Below are 13,655 nucleotides of genomic sequence, written 5' to 3'. Positions count from 1 at the left end.
TTCTGAATGCAACTTCGACTGGAGTGCACTGGGATCCTGCTAACCAGGTTCCCAGTGCCAGTGTTTTTTCCCGAAAACATGGTAAAGGTAATTGGATACACCTTTAACTACCACTATCTGTCCCTAGTAAAAGGTATCTAGGTACCCAGAGCATGTGGTACTATGGGTAAGCCCCTAAGGTCATCAGTGCTGGTTGTGCCACCCTCAAGGGCTATGCATCCAGATGCGCCCAGCACTGCCATAGCAGACTGAGGCGGTCATTCTGACCGCCCCATGCGGTCCCCGCCGAATGACCGCCCCGCGGTCAAAAGACCGTGGCGGCCATTCCAACTTTCTCGCTGGGCCGGCGGGCGACCGCCAAAAGGCCGCCCGCCGGCCCAGCGGGAAAGCCCCTGCAACGAGGAAGCCAGCTCCGAATGGAGCCGGCGGAGTTGCAGGGGTGCGACGGGTGCAGTGGCACCCGTCGCGATTTTCACTGTCTGCTAAGCAGACAGTGAAAATCTTTGTGGGGCCCTGTTAGGGGGCCCCTGCACTGCCCATGCCAGTGGCATGGGCAGTGCAGTGGCCCCCAGGGGCCCCACGACACCCGTTCCCGCCATCCTGGTTCTGGCGGTGAAAACCACCAGAAACAGGGTGGCGGGAAGGGGGTCGGAATTCCCATGGCGCCATGGAGGATTCCCTGGGTCAGGGGAAAACCGGCGGGAAACCGCCGGTTCCCCTTTTCTGACCGCGGCTTTACCGCCGCGGTCAGAATAGCCCTGGAAGCACCGCCAGCCTGTTGGCGGTGCTTCCGCGGTCCCCGGCCCTGGCGGTCATGGACCGCCAGGGTCGGAATGACCCCCTGAGTGTCCTGGTGCAAATCTAAAATACAAACTCAATATGGCACACTCCCTGTGTGCCCTGTCACCCTACACTGCATATGTTATGGGTAAGTCACCCCTCAAGCAGGCCTTCCAGCCCTAAGGCAGGGTGCACCATACTATATGTGAGGGCTTATTTGCATGAGCAATATGCCCCCACTGTGTCCTTGCCAAACCTGGAAATAGTGAGTGAACAGAGCAGCCATTTTAATATATGTGCTGGACACTGATCAAAACGAGTTTCCCAGCTACAGAATAGCTATTCTGAAATCTGGGTTGTTTGATACCAAACAACTCAGAATGATAAATCCAAACTGGCACCAGTACTAGATTTATTATAAAAAAAGTACCCAGGGGTCACCTTAGAGGTGTCCCCTGAAAAGGCCAACTATCCTGGCATGCTGGCTGACTGGTTCCAGCAAGCCTGCCACATCCAGACAGCCAATATGCAAATGCTGGGGGAGAGCCCTGTCTCTCTGGTTTGTGAAACAAAGCCCTTCCTGGGTGGAGGAGCTAACTCCTGCTCCATCAGGAATGTGCACTGCCCTGACAGTGATCTTCAAAGGGCTACCACCCTTAAGACTTGACCCCCAGGCCTGCTGCTAGCCCCCACTTCTGGAGGGAGCAAAGGCGGTAAACCTCACAAAGGGTAGGAGGAGTGGCCTCACTGAGCATGCACCACCCCTAGGGGCTTGCTGGCAAAGTGGACCCTTCATTTTTCTCCATATTGGAATGGAGGAAGATAGCCAATCATGTTTAGGGAAGTGACCATTCCCACAGGAAGTGGTCACTGTAGTGGGTGTAGCCACCCAAGAGTAATTGTCCCATTGGACACTACCAGGTTCCCTCTAAAACACCCACTAAATTCAGTATTCAGTGGGCTCCCCTAGACCAAGAAATCAGATTTGAAAAGGATTCGAAGAAGAAAGGAAGACCAGCACCAAAAGAAGACCACAGCAGAGAACTGAGGACCTGCTGCACAAGAAAAGGCGCCACACCCTGCCTGCTGCACCCAGGACCCGAAAATCACCGCTGTGGAGGAGCTGGACACTGGACCAACCCCAAGAAACCCAGGGGACCTCCAGGCCTCAAGACCCATCCCAGATCTCCCTCCTGAGTGGAGGCACCACTCAAGAAAATCAAGAAACATGCAAAGGACCAACAAACCAGTGAGGGTCACTTCACTGAATTGCCGATATCTCTGCGACCGGAAGTCACAGACAGACCCAACAACACACCAACAACCACCTAGATGTGACCTACAACTGTGCCAAGTCTAGTGGCACTTCATCCTCTAGTAGCTGAGTTATAGCAACACCCTTTGTACTGGTCAGCTGACATCAGACCAGCAGAAAACCAGCTCCCCCAGAGCTGAAAAAGGATCAGGAGGAAGCCCCAGTTGAAGGACTTCAGGAACACCCTGGACCTCCGACCTGTTGTCCTGTAAGAAGCCCTGTTCCTAGGGACTCCGTTACGCACAGCTCCTGGACCTCTAACTCGCCCTGCACCTGGCCACCCTGTGCCTTGCACAGTGGTTCTGCTATGTGCGCTAGGGCCCCACCCCTTGCGACCTCAACAGCCCAAGAGGACCCCCAGGCACTATCTTTAAATCTGCAAACCAGCTCCTTTTCCAAGCGGCCCTTTGAGGTGACCCTGTGCCTGCGCCAAGAGGTTTTCCAATGCTGCTCCCGCTAGAACCCGGTGCCGGCCGAGACTCTCCAGCTGACACAGTGTGCCCCCTGACTGCTGCAACCACCCTGCAAGAGAAGAGACTGGTAACTCAACTGTGTGATTTTTACGGCATTTTTAAATATGACTGTGCATTGATTCCAATGATGCGTAATTACACACAGAAAGACTAACTTTGCCAAAACTTCAACAAGTCATCACAAGAAAAGTACTTCACGTATTCTAAAACTTTTGGTGTTAAAATGTAAATAAAAGTGTGAAGTATTTTTATAAATTCTGGTCTCGAGTTATTCATTGAGTGTGTGGTGCATGATTGGATTTGTGAGTACAATAAATGCTAAGCACATCTCCTGGATTGTCATAACTGCTGGACCAGCTACCTTAAAAATTGGAGCATTATGTGGTCTAATTTTTATCTCTGGAAACCAATGTGTGGTTGCCTGAACCCTCGGCATACTGTGCTTGTTTTGCACACTGCAGAGAGGGCCAGCCTCCAACACTAGGGACTTATAAGGGGGCACCAGTATTCCAATTTGGGATGAACACCTGGGTTACCAGTATGTAGTGACACATTTGAGAGGAGAGAGAGCATAAGCACTGGGGTTCTGGTTAGCAGGACTCCACTGACACAGTCAAACACACTGACATCTGGCAGAAATTGGGGGTAACATGCCGAAAAGAGAGTACTTTCCTACAATGCTAGTCTGGCGCTTTGCAGAATTAGCAAAGCACCCTCAGGCCCATTGTAAACAATGGAAGCCTCCTTTTAATGCCTGATGTGAGCAGGCATTCAAGGTACCAAAAAAATGGTGCAAGAAAATCGCCATATTTTTGCCCCCCTAACTCCCTGGCACAGGCATCATGTAGCGCAAAGGGTTACAAAGTGGTGCAATGCATGCACTGTGCCACTTTGTAAATATGGTGCAGTATTTTAGTCCTTCTAACACCTCAGTAGTGTAAACAAAATGACACTAATGTGGCGTTGGAATGGCGCTTGGGACACTTAAATATGTCCCTTTGTATATTTTGCGCCGCTGAGGATCCTCGTGGCCAACAGATCACATGCTGAGATCTGATTGGCTGCCACCACATCTACAATGAAATGGCGGCTGCCATCATGCGACTTGGGACTCAGTCCTGAGTCCTACAAAAAAACAAAAAAAAACATATGGTAAGGATACCCTGACCTCCTAGGCCTGGTGGTGTGGTCCCAGATGGATCCCGTCTTGGGTCAGTAAATTTCTTTTTTAAAAAGGTGCCTGCAAATTTGAGGAAGATCCAGGAATCCACAGGTAAATAAAAAAAGCATTGACTCCTGCATGGTACAAAAAATGAGCTGCACTGTCACCAGCTTGCTTTGTGTGGAGTATTTTGCTAATGTAATCCCTGACCCTGCCCATCTCCCTCCTGCACTCTGATATCCAAGTCCATGTCCCTACCCCATTCCTCCTATCCTTAGTGATCCAATGTACCCATTGTGCCAACATTCTAAACTTTGTAAGAGGGAGATTTTGAAAAACAAATCTGGGGAATTTATTTTGCCCATTGACTTACATTAAAAAAGAGGAGATTTTAGGTAGGAGACTGATAAAATAAAGCACATTTGGGCTTAAAAACATCGGGAGCCTCCTATCTGAATCAAGTCTGTTGGCATGTATGGTTGTACTGCCTCTTCCTTCTGTCATCAGTGGTCTGTTATATTGCCACAGCCTCTCTTACCAGTCATGCATGAGTGGTTTGTTTCCCCTTACCCCCTTTTCCCTGCCCTCCACGGTCCCTTGCGCTGCCATTGCCCCTCCCGCCTGCCCAGTGAGGACAACTTGTTGCCTCTGAGCCCGCCTACCTGCCCTCAATTTCCTGAGTCTGTGCCCCCGACATCTGCATCCCCACAGCATTCTAATGAACAACTAGATAGCTAATATTCTAGATTTATTACAAAAGTGTGGTACGCCTGTCATCTTGGTGTAATCAAAACTGTAATACCTGAGGCATTTCCTTTAAAAATTAAGAAAATGAGAGGGTCTTATTCCCATAGAAATTATGGTTGGTGCTCTAAAAACCTAAAATGAGGACATATTTTCTAAGTTCTCAAATAGTGATGTGAGAGTGTGGATTTTCTAATATGTTTATTAATGATTTTCCTACTAAAAATGTATAATGAACTAACGTGCAACACGAGTGACTTTTGCAAATGTTTGTTTTTCTGTTCTTGGCTGAGCAAAATAATATTCAGACACTGTGGTTATTTTCCATGATTCAAAGGTTTCAAAAAAGTGTCTTCAAAGTTTGTATAGATGTGCCCGCAGCTACCCCTACTGGGTTACAGCGTTATTTCCTTACAAGGTCATGTTTTAACCAAGCATTGCATAAGTTGAAATGTTCTATTGTTTGAGAATGTTACTAATATCTGGCCTTTCCTCGAGGATGCAAGTGAAGCAAAACTGTAAAAGTTTCTTCCTGGGAACAAGACATTCGAGAGGCGATGAAACAATGGGGTTACAGATGAGACGAAAGAACTGACGAAACATTGGAGGAAAATGTTATAGTTAGCTTAGATTAGTTGTGTTTTAGGTCATCAAGTTAGTTGTTGATTGGCTGAAATGAAACCATCCCATCGACTAACCAATCATGAGCTTATTAGGATTTAGAGTAACAACTTGGGTAGAATTCTCTAGGGGTGTGCGTAGTGCAGATTAAAGCAGATGAGCTCCGATTCTGATGGTTCGAGACTTATTGGCTGTAGCTGTCGTTAGGCCCAAATCTTCTGATGACATAACTGATGGTGTCCTCAGGCTGAAGCAAGCCATTTGCTGTTTCTTCTATTATGTTTGGTAACGTATGCCATTGAAATGTGAATTGTGTCTCTTGTGCTTTCTAAGTATCAGCTGCAACTTATGATTTTATTGCTGCACATTATTAAAAAAAAAATCCATTACTAATTGAGTTAGGAGTTTTCTAAATTTGTGTTACTAAATTCTTTTCACATGAAGTCCCACATGTTGATGCTAATTTGTGGTTAGTGAGGAAACTAACTTTGAATTGCTCATGACTTATTTTGAGATCATTTGATGCTGTACTAATGCATACTTTGCCATTATTACCAGTTTTTGTATTATTAATAAGTGTGATTCTTTTAGAGATAATTTGTTTAATTGTCTTAATCAAATTGAGATATATGCGACACTTCAATCAACCGCTATTGATCTTACATGCTTACCATTTGTGTTTGAGAGCTATCTTCGTGACATTAGCAATGTTAATATTGGGAAATAAATCTATGACCTCTTCTTAATAAACTGGTGTAGTTATTGACTGAAGTTTTATAATATTGATTGTTATTGATATTGTTGATTCTCACACCTTTCATTGATGACATCCCCTCAAACCTATGTCGGTTGACCTTTAGCGCAGAATCCACTAATCCTAGTAAATAGCTAGGATTCTGCAGCACGTTCGCACTGACAAAGCACTTTTAAATAATTTGCTACCTTGCTATATTTGCTATTGCTGTTTGCACTTGATCATATGTTGCACTTAGAGGAGAGAATGAGGTGTTACGGCTAGCACTACAGACTTTGCAACTGAGGAACCAGGTTTGAGTTTTAGCGTCAGTTCGACATCCTGTGATTCCATCAAGATCACAGTCAATTGTGCACCACTTTTGACATAAATTCAGAAGGTGCATGTTTCAATCTAATTGTCAGAATGTTTTAATTAATTAGTAGAGGAGGATATTTAAGAACGTACTTAATACAGCTCCTACTTTTTCTTTCTACAACACTAGGCATAATTTCTATGACAAAGTGAACTTGCCTCATATTGTTCCTTTCTAAATGAAATGTTTTAAGTTTTACCAATTTGATTCAATCAAGATGGCTTCAGGTGCACCACACTTTTATCATAAGTAAGACTGTTAGCTCTCTAGTTATTCTTTTAAACACTTTGGGAGACTGCAGCAGAACACAGTGGAATCAACTGATAGGCTGCTCCTGTTGGAAGTACGTTTTACTAAGATTGTCAGACTTCATTCTCATATGTCTGTGAAGATAGTGTGAATTTACAGAAAATATGCTCTAATCTTAGCTTCTGGAGCACCTTCCATAACTGCTATGGGAAAATCATGAGAAAAACGTTTTCTCTCAAACATGATTCATGAAATTCCAGCTTTTTCACAGGGTAAAATCAACTTAGCAAAAATCCAAATGCCGGGCACCACCACTGCACATAATATAATCCAAGCAGACGGTCCTAAGCAGTGGTGTGCCTAACTTCCCAGTTCATTGGTGTGGAAGAACTATAAATACCAGCATGCTGTGCGAATCATGTGATGGTTGAAACCACTTTGAAGAAGACGGAAGTCGAAACGCGTCAGTGGGACCTGATTTTGCCTCTTTCATGAACAGAATAAAAGTTTTAATGGTTTCAGTTTCCAGGAGTGCAGCATTTTGCTTCTTGGTGATATATTAGGGCTTGGTCCTTTGCCCTCACGCTGCACCGGCAGTTAGGCACACCACTGCTTAGGACCGTCTGCTTGGATTATATTATGTGCAGTGGTGGTGCCCGGCATTTGGATTTGGAATAGATGTCAGCAAGGAGATACCGATCTCCTGCGTGTGTACAGTGCACAGAAGAATTTCAAGACAATGACTGTCGTACTTCCCCAGCGCCAAGTGCTGTCTTCGTAAATGGCACCATTTCATCACAGAAAAAATGGTGAGTGGATGCCCCAATCCTATGAGTGCTGAGGTGGCCCTGTATTTTGGGCCGGAGAGCGTTTTGATTTGGAACACTGCATTCTCACATGTAGAGGCGCGGATCAGCAGCATTTATCGCAATGGAAAATCCAACTGGGAATTGTGAGTTTGACATCGTCTAATTAACTCGATGATTTATTTCACGTTGCAGAACAAGTATGTAAGGCGGATTGTTTAATGGGAGGCAGTACTTTTAAAATAACACATTTATATTTACATCGTGAAGATACCTAAATTACTTTGTACGATCGCATTTTAAGAGAGAACATGTGCTGCACAACAAGTTTTGTAATGATGATTTTCTATCTGGAGGCAGAAATTTTAAAACAGACACATTGGTGAAATTCACTTCTTTAATGGGATATATGACCGGCATTTAATGGCAAATGAAACTGGGAACTCTGAGACTGAGTGATTTGACGATCTTTCACCAGGGTGACACTTTATAAAGAACTTAGTGGTTCTTTTCACGTTGCAGGGAGTGCAAGGAGAGCCTAATTTTCTATCTGGAGGCAGCAATTTCAAAAAAACATCTTTATACTTACCACGTGAAGGCACCATATTTTATGATGCATGTTAATTACTAAAATTATGGCATTTTGATTAGAAATACGAGTTGCACAATAAGTTATGAAAGCCGATTTCATATCTGAAGACAGCAATTTCATAGAAATAGGAATGATGATGAATCCCAGTTCATTGGTGTGGAAGAACTATAAATACCAGCATGCTGTGCTTATTATGTGGTGGTTGAAACCACTTTGAAGAAGACGGAAGTCGAAACGCGTCAGTGGGACCTGATTTTGCCTCTTTCATGAGTAGAATAAAAGTTTTAATGGTTTCAGTTTCCGGGAGTGCAGCATTTTGCTTCTTGGTGATATATTAGGCCTTGGTCCTTTGCCCTCACGCTGCACCGGCAGTTAGGCACACCACTGCGTAGGACCGTCTGCTTGGAATATATATATATATATATATATATCTGTATATATATATATATATATATATATACACAAAACAACAGCCGAGGCACCAATCTACAGTGACATCCATGCGTTTAATGAACCTCAGAGCACCAGATATAGATCCTAATGCGTTTCGGTGTGTAATGCCTTGCTCACAGGAAAATACAAACAGGTGTAGTCTTCAGCCAGTGCTTATCAATCAGCAGTCACATGACTTGGTTATCCAAAATACAAGTCCCATAATTCACTATTTAAGTGTTTCATCTCTACTGCAGTGATGAATCTCCATGTAGCTTAAATAGGGTCTTGAACGATACAGTACAAGCATATTATTCATTTTTTCAATGTGCATTATGGATAAATCAATGTCCTTATCCTCATGTTTGTAAATGAACTGCTGCTCACTCTGATAATGGTAACTGCTGGAAGCCAGTGATAAGCTAGAAGAGAGGTATAATATCTTCCTCCCATCCCTTGCTCACCTTCATCACAGTACATATCTGGATAAATGCCCACCTCTTGAAAAAAGGTGAATGGGTCAAGCCCCCTTCCCTTAACACTATTGTTTCCACATTGCTTCATTAGGGGCCACAGACCCTGCAGGGCTGCCTCAGCACAAGGGTGAAGCGACCCACTGCAGTACAAATTCACATGAAACAACAGCCGAGGCACTAATCCACAGTGACATCCATGCATTTCATGAACCTCAGAGCAGCAGATGTTGATCCTAACGTGTTTCGGCGTGTAATGCCTTGCTCACAGAAAAATACAAGCAGGTGTGATCTTCAGCCAGTGCTTATCAATCACCAGTCACATGACTTGGGAATCCAAAATACAAGTCCCATAATGCACTATTTAAGTGTTTCATCTCTACTGCAGCATTTAATCTCCATGTAGCTTAAATTCTGCAGTACGCTGCAATAGAGATAAACTCAACTCTTTTCTCTTTGTTTCATTTTCCAAAAGCTGAGCCTCCAGGGTCAGTCTTTTGGTCAACCTAGTTAAAGCCAGGTCCTCTTCTGTAGGTGCACTAGTGCTAGGTGTAGAAGAACTTCATCCACATTGTCCACAGCATTATCTTTTCCTCCATAGACTTCACCATCTACTTTCCCAGCGTAAGCTTTTCTGAGGTGGCATGTTTCCCAGTATGAATCTCGTACAGCTTACTGAGTTTCCTCAATTGGGCATGATAATATGCCATGTCGAGTTCCTGGCTCTTGTTCTCTGAGTCTGATATGTTTTATGCTACTAAATTTTGGACCTTTGTAAGAATTTGGAACCCTTTTTTGTCAAGGACAACTATAGCAAGGATTTTTAAACTCTAACTATTGTTGTAGGGACCTATCCAGGGCCCTAGCGGATAGGTTAAAAATAGTTTAAAAATTAGCAAGAAATAAGCCCAATTGAAATAATTGCAATGAAGCTAAAGACAATTTGGTGAGTTGTTTGTATGCTCACAAATTGACAAAATTGTATCAGTAAATGCAAAGTCTTGTATCCCACCGTTGTCACTAAATGTGGGAGGCTGTCTCTCTATATAGTGTACAAAAATGATGTGCACTGTTCAGAGTCCGAGCAACCCCATCTTGGTTTACAGAGGTAAAAACTAGACCACCTGATGCTCTAACTTTTGTGGTAGCTTGGTCGAGCAGTTAGTCCCATTTTGGAGAAGTGTAAAGCATTTGTTGTACTCAAAGTTTCAATAAATGTGGACACACACTCAACAGAATAATTCAAGACCAATTTACAAAAATACTTCAGATTTGTTTTAAATTTGTAATGCCAAGATTATCCAAATTGGGTAAGTTAATAATAACTTAATACTGCATTTAGTGGGTATTTATGGGGGGTTTCTAGTAGTGGCCAATGGGCCATCTACCTTAGGGTGGCTACACCCACTATGTGACCACTTCCTGTGGGCAGAGGTCACTTCCCTGTCCCCGGCTATTTTCCTACCATGCAAGATGGAGGAAAATGAAATTGAGGTGTCACCTTCCATGCAACACCTTAGGGGTGGTGCACGCTGGGGGTGGCCACTCCTCCTGTCCTTTGTGCATTTTTCAGTTGTTGCTCCAGCCAAAAGTTGGGGTTTCCAATGGGGGCAGCCATCTGCTGCTTGCAACAGGGCTGGGAGTCGAGCTTCGAGGGTGGCACGCCCTTTGACGCTCACAGGCAGAGCTGTGCACATTCTTGCGGAAGGAGGTGTAACACCTGTGCCCAGGAAGGGCTTTGTTTTCTGGACCCATAGATCAAGGGCAATCACCCCAGGGTTCCAGACTCTTGTCTGGTGTTCGCAGGCTGGTTGTGATTGTCCAGCAAACATGCCACGGTTAGTTTTGCAGGGGTCACCTCTAATGTGGACCCCTCAGTACATTATGCAATAAATCCAATACTGGTACCAGTTTGGATATATTGTTTTGAGTTGTTTGATACCAAACAATCCAGGGTTCCTGGGAAACTCGTAATGACCAGTGTCCAGCAACTGCATTTAAAATGACTGCTCTGTACACTTACTATGTCCCAGGTTTGGCAAGGATACAGTAGGGGCATATTGCTCATGCATCTATGCCCACACATGCAATATACTGCACCCTGCCTTAGAGCTGAAAGACCTGCCAGAGAGGTGACTTACCTATATTGCATGCAGTGTGTGCAGACAGGTCACACAGGCTGTGTGCCATTTCCATTTTGCATTTTAGGATTGCAACCAGGACACTCAACCTGCAATGGCTGTGCTGGGCGCACTTGGATGCATGGTCCCTGAGGGTGGCACAATCTGTGCTGCTGCCATCAGGGGCCTAACATTAGTACCCAATGTCCTGGGTACCTAAGTAGCATTTACTAGGGACTTGTAGTGACAGCTAAAGGCGTTGTCAAGTGTACCAATGCATCACAAAAGTCTTGAGAAAGAGATCTGGCCCAGGGAACCTGGTAACAGGGGCCCTGGGCACTAACAACTTTGAAACCACATCAAATACCAGGCAAAAAGTGGGGTAATAACCATGTTAAAAGAGGCACTTTCTAACAGGAACGTTTAAGTTAGGAAATAGAATTTTAAAAAACATAGAAAATCATTTAAAAAAACAAGGCCTACAGGGGCATTATAGTTAGGCTCACATTTTAAACATACAAAATCGTAGAAATTCACCTGCTTTAGTTAGTTATCTCAAGTAACTATACCTTGTGCCCTAAGGTAACTATAGCTCGCACCACCGCCGTACACAGTTTTTTTGTTAAAAATGTTACTGCAAATATTACACTGATATTGTCAATGATGTTATCAAAGATGTCATGAGTGCCGTAATTTGTGGGATACTTAGCAGTGCATGGTGAGGGCACAAGTTATAGTTAATTAATAGGGTAATTGCATACTTTAAAAATGATGTGATACACTATTTCCAAATCACTAAAGTTTGGGGTAGAAGAAGTACTCCATATTAAGCAAACTAAAGGCTGTAAACCCCTGGTGTGTCTTGCAGAGGTATGGTTGAAAGGAGGTTGTGGCTTAAGATCAAAGCCTGTTCTAAAAAATCTGAGAACGGTTTAAGCTGCTGTGAAAATACATTATCCAACAGTGAATATCTAGGTAAATGCCCATGTCAATTGGTTGTAATACAGTAACATATGCAACATTTATTTCAAGAAGGTAAAGATTTTGAGGCATTGGAGATTACTGAATAATGCAGAATTAGAGGTGTCCCACATAGATGTGGTTTATCTCATTCTGGCTAAATGGTTGTATGCCATTATGCCCATTTCAGAAATGTGCATAGTGTATTTTACTAAACTGCAGAGCATTGGTCATAAGATCTGACAGAAGATGTTAAGGGTGTAATCTCATTAAAGTGAGTAGGAGATTTTCCACAGATGAGTTGAATTTCTTCAAGTCCACAAACCCAACAGAAGGTTGTCACAATGAGATGTCATAACTAATGTTATAATTTAATCTCATGTATGATGTGAGGTCATAAGCAGTGCATTGTGGCAGGGGCACAAGTTATAGTTTGTTCACTAAACTCTGGTGATTTTCAGTGTTTTTTTTGTTTTTAAATGTTAGTTCTTATCTCATTTCAAAACATTAATGTAATATGTGAGGTCATAGGCAGTGCATAGTGGGAGTGCAAGATGCAGTATAATTTATGGACATGCGCAGAGTGTAATATGCTGTATATTATGTGTGCTATGGTAGGAGGCATAACAAAGAGCCAAAGAACCTCTAGATCATGGCTTAAGATCTACAACTTGAAGCATGTATAAGTGTCATTGACTAAGAGTAAATCAACCTCCCTGATTTTAGCCAATAAATGCCCTAACAAACCTGAGCTGAACTCATAAATAATACAAATTAGAATGGTACCAAATCCACTGCAGCTGCCATGCACTTGCCAGTCACTGCATTACAAGATCCAGCGCTGGTTTGCTGAAAACGCTGTGCACTTACGACTGTACTGCATCAGATTATTTAATATATTTCACATATATATTTCATATTTCAACTGTTCCTATACATAATTCCTGCTGGACAACTTGCAAAGTTCATAAACTACCTGGGCAAAAGTTATGTCTTAGAATAATGGCAAGATTTTCCAAGTTGCCACAAATGAGTGTCTATAGGTTTGCCCGCCGTCATGAAAGACATAGGGGGTCATTCTGACCTCGGCGGTAAAAGGCGCTTACCGCCGGTCAGAAGACCGCCATAACACCGCCGCGGTAAACCGCCACGGCCATTCTGACCCGCAACTGGCAAACCGCCAAAAACACGACATCAACAAAAGTCCGCCACACCAACGGCCAGCGAAAAACTGGCGATGACCAAACCTCCACCGTCACGCCAACAGAAATACGCCCATACCATTCCGACCCACAAATCCCCGCAGCGGTCTTTCAACCGTGGTATTCCATTGGCAGTACACACCGCCGCGCTCAAAATACACACCCACATCACCCACAAACCCTTACGACCACAATTGCGACTGAAGGCCAGAGAGAGACAGCACAGAATAGAGTACACCATCACACAGAGGCAAATCACTACATCACCCACACAATATCCACGCACAAAACACCACACACCAACACACTCACCACACTCTACAACACATACCCCACACCTCATCCACACCACCCCATGGCACCCCAAAGACACCCCAGGTTCTCTGACGCAGAACTCAGGGTCATGGTGGAGGAAATAGTTTGGGTAGAGCCCCAGCTCTTCGGGACACAGGTGCAGCACACCACCATTGCCAAGAAGATGGAGCTATGGCAAAGAATAGTGGACAGGGTCAACGCTGTGGGACAGCATCCACGAAATCGGGACGATATCAGGAAGCGGTGGAACGACATACGGGGGAAGATGCGTTCCATGGTATCAAGGCACAACATCGCGGTGC

This window comes from Pleurodeles waltl, chromosome 4_2, assembly GCF_031143425.1.
Source record: "Pleurodeles waltl isolate 20211129_DDA chromosome 4_2, aPleWal1.hap1.20221129, whole genome shotgun sequence".
Classification (NCBI taxonomy): domain Eukaryota; kingdom Metazoa; phylum Chordata; class Amphibia; order Caudata; family Salamandridae; genus Pleurodeles; species Pleurodeles waltl.
This window is presented reverse-complemented; position numbering follows the sequence as displayed.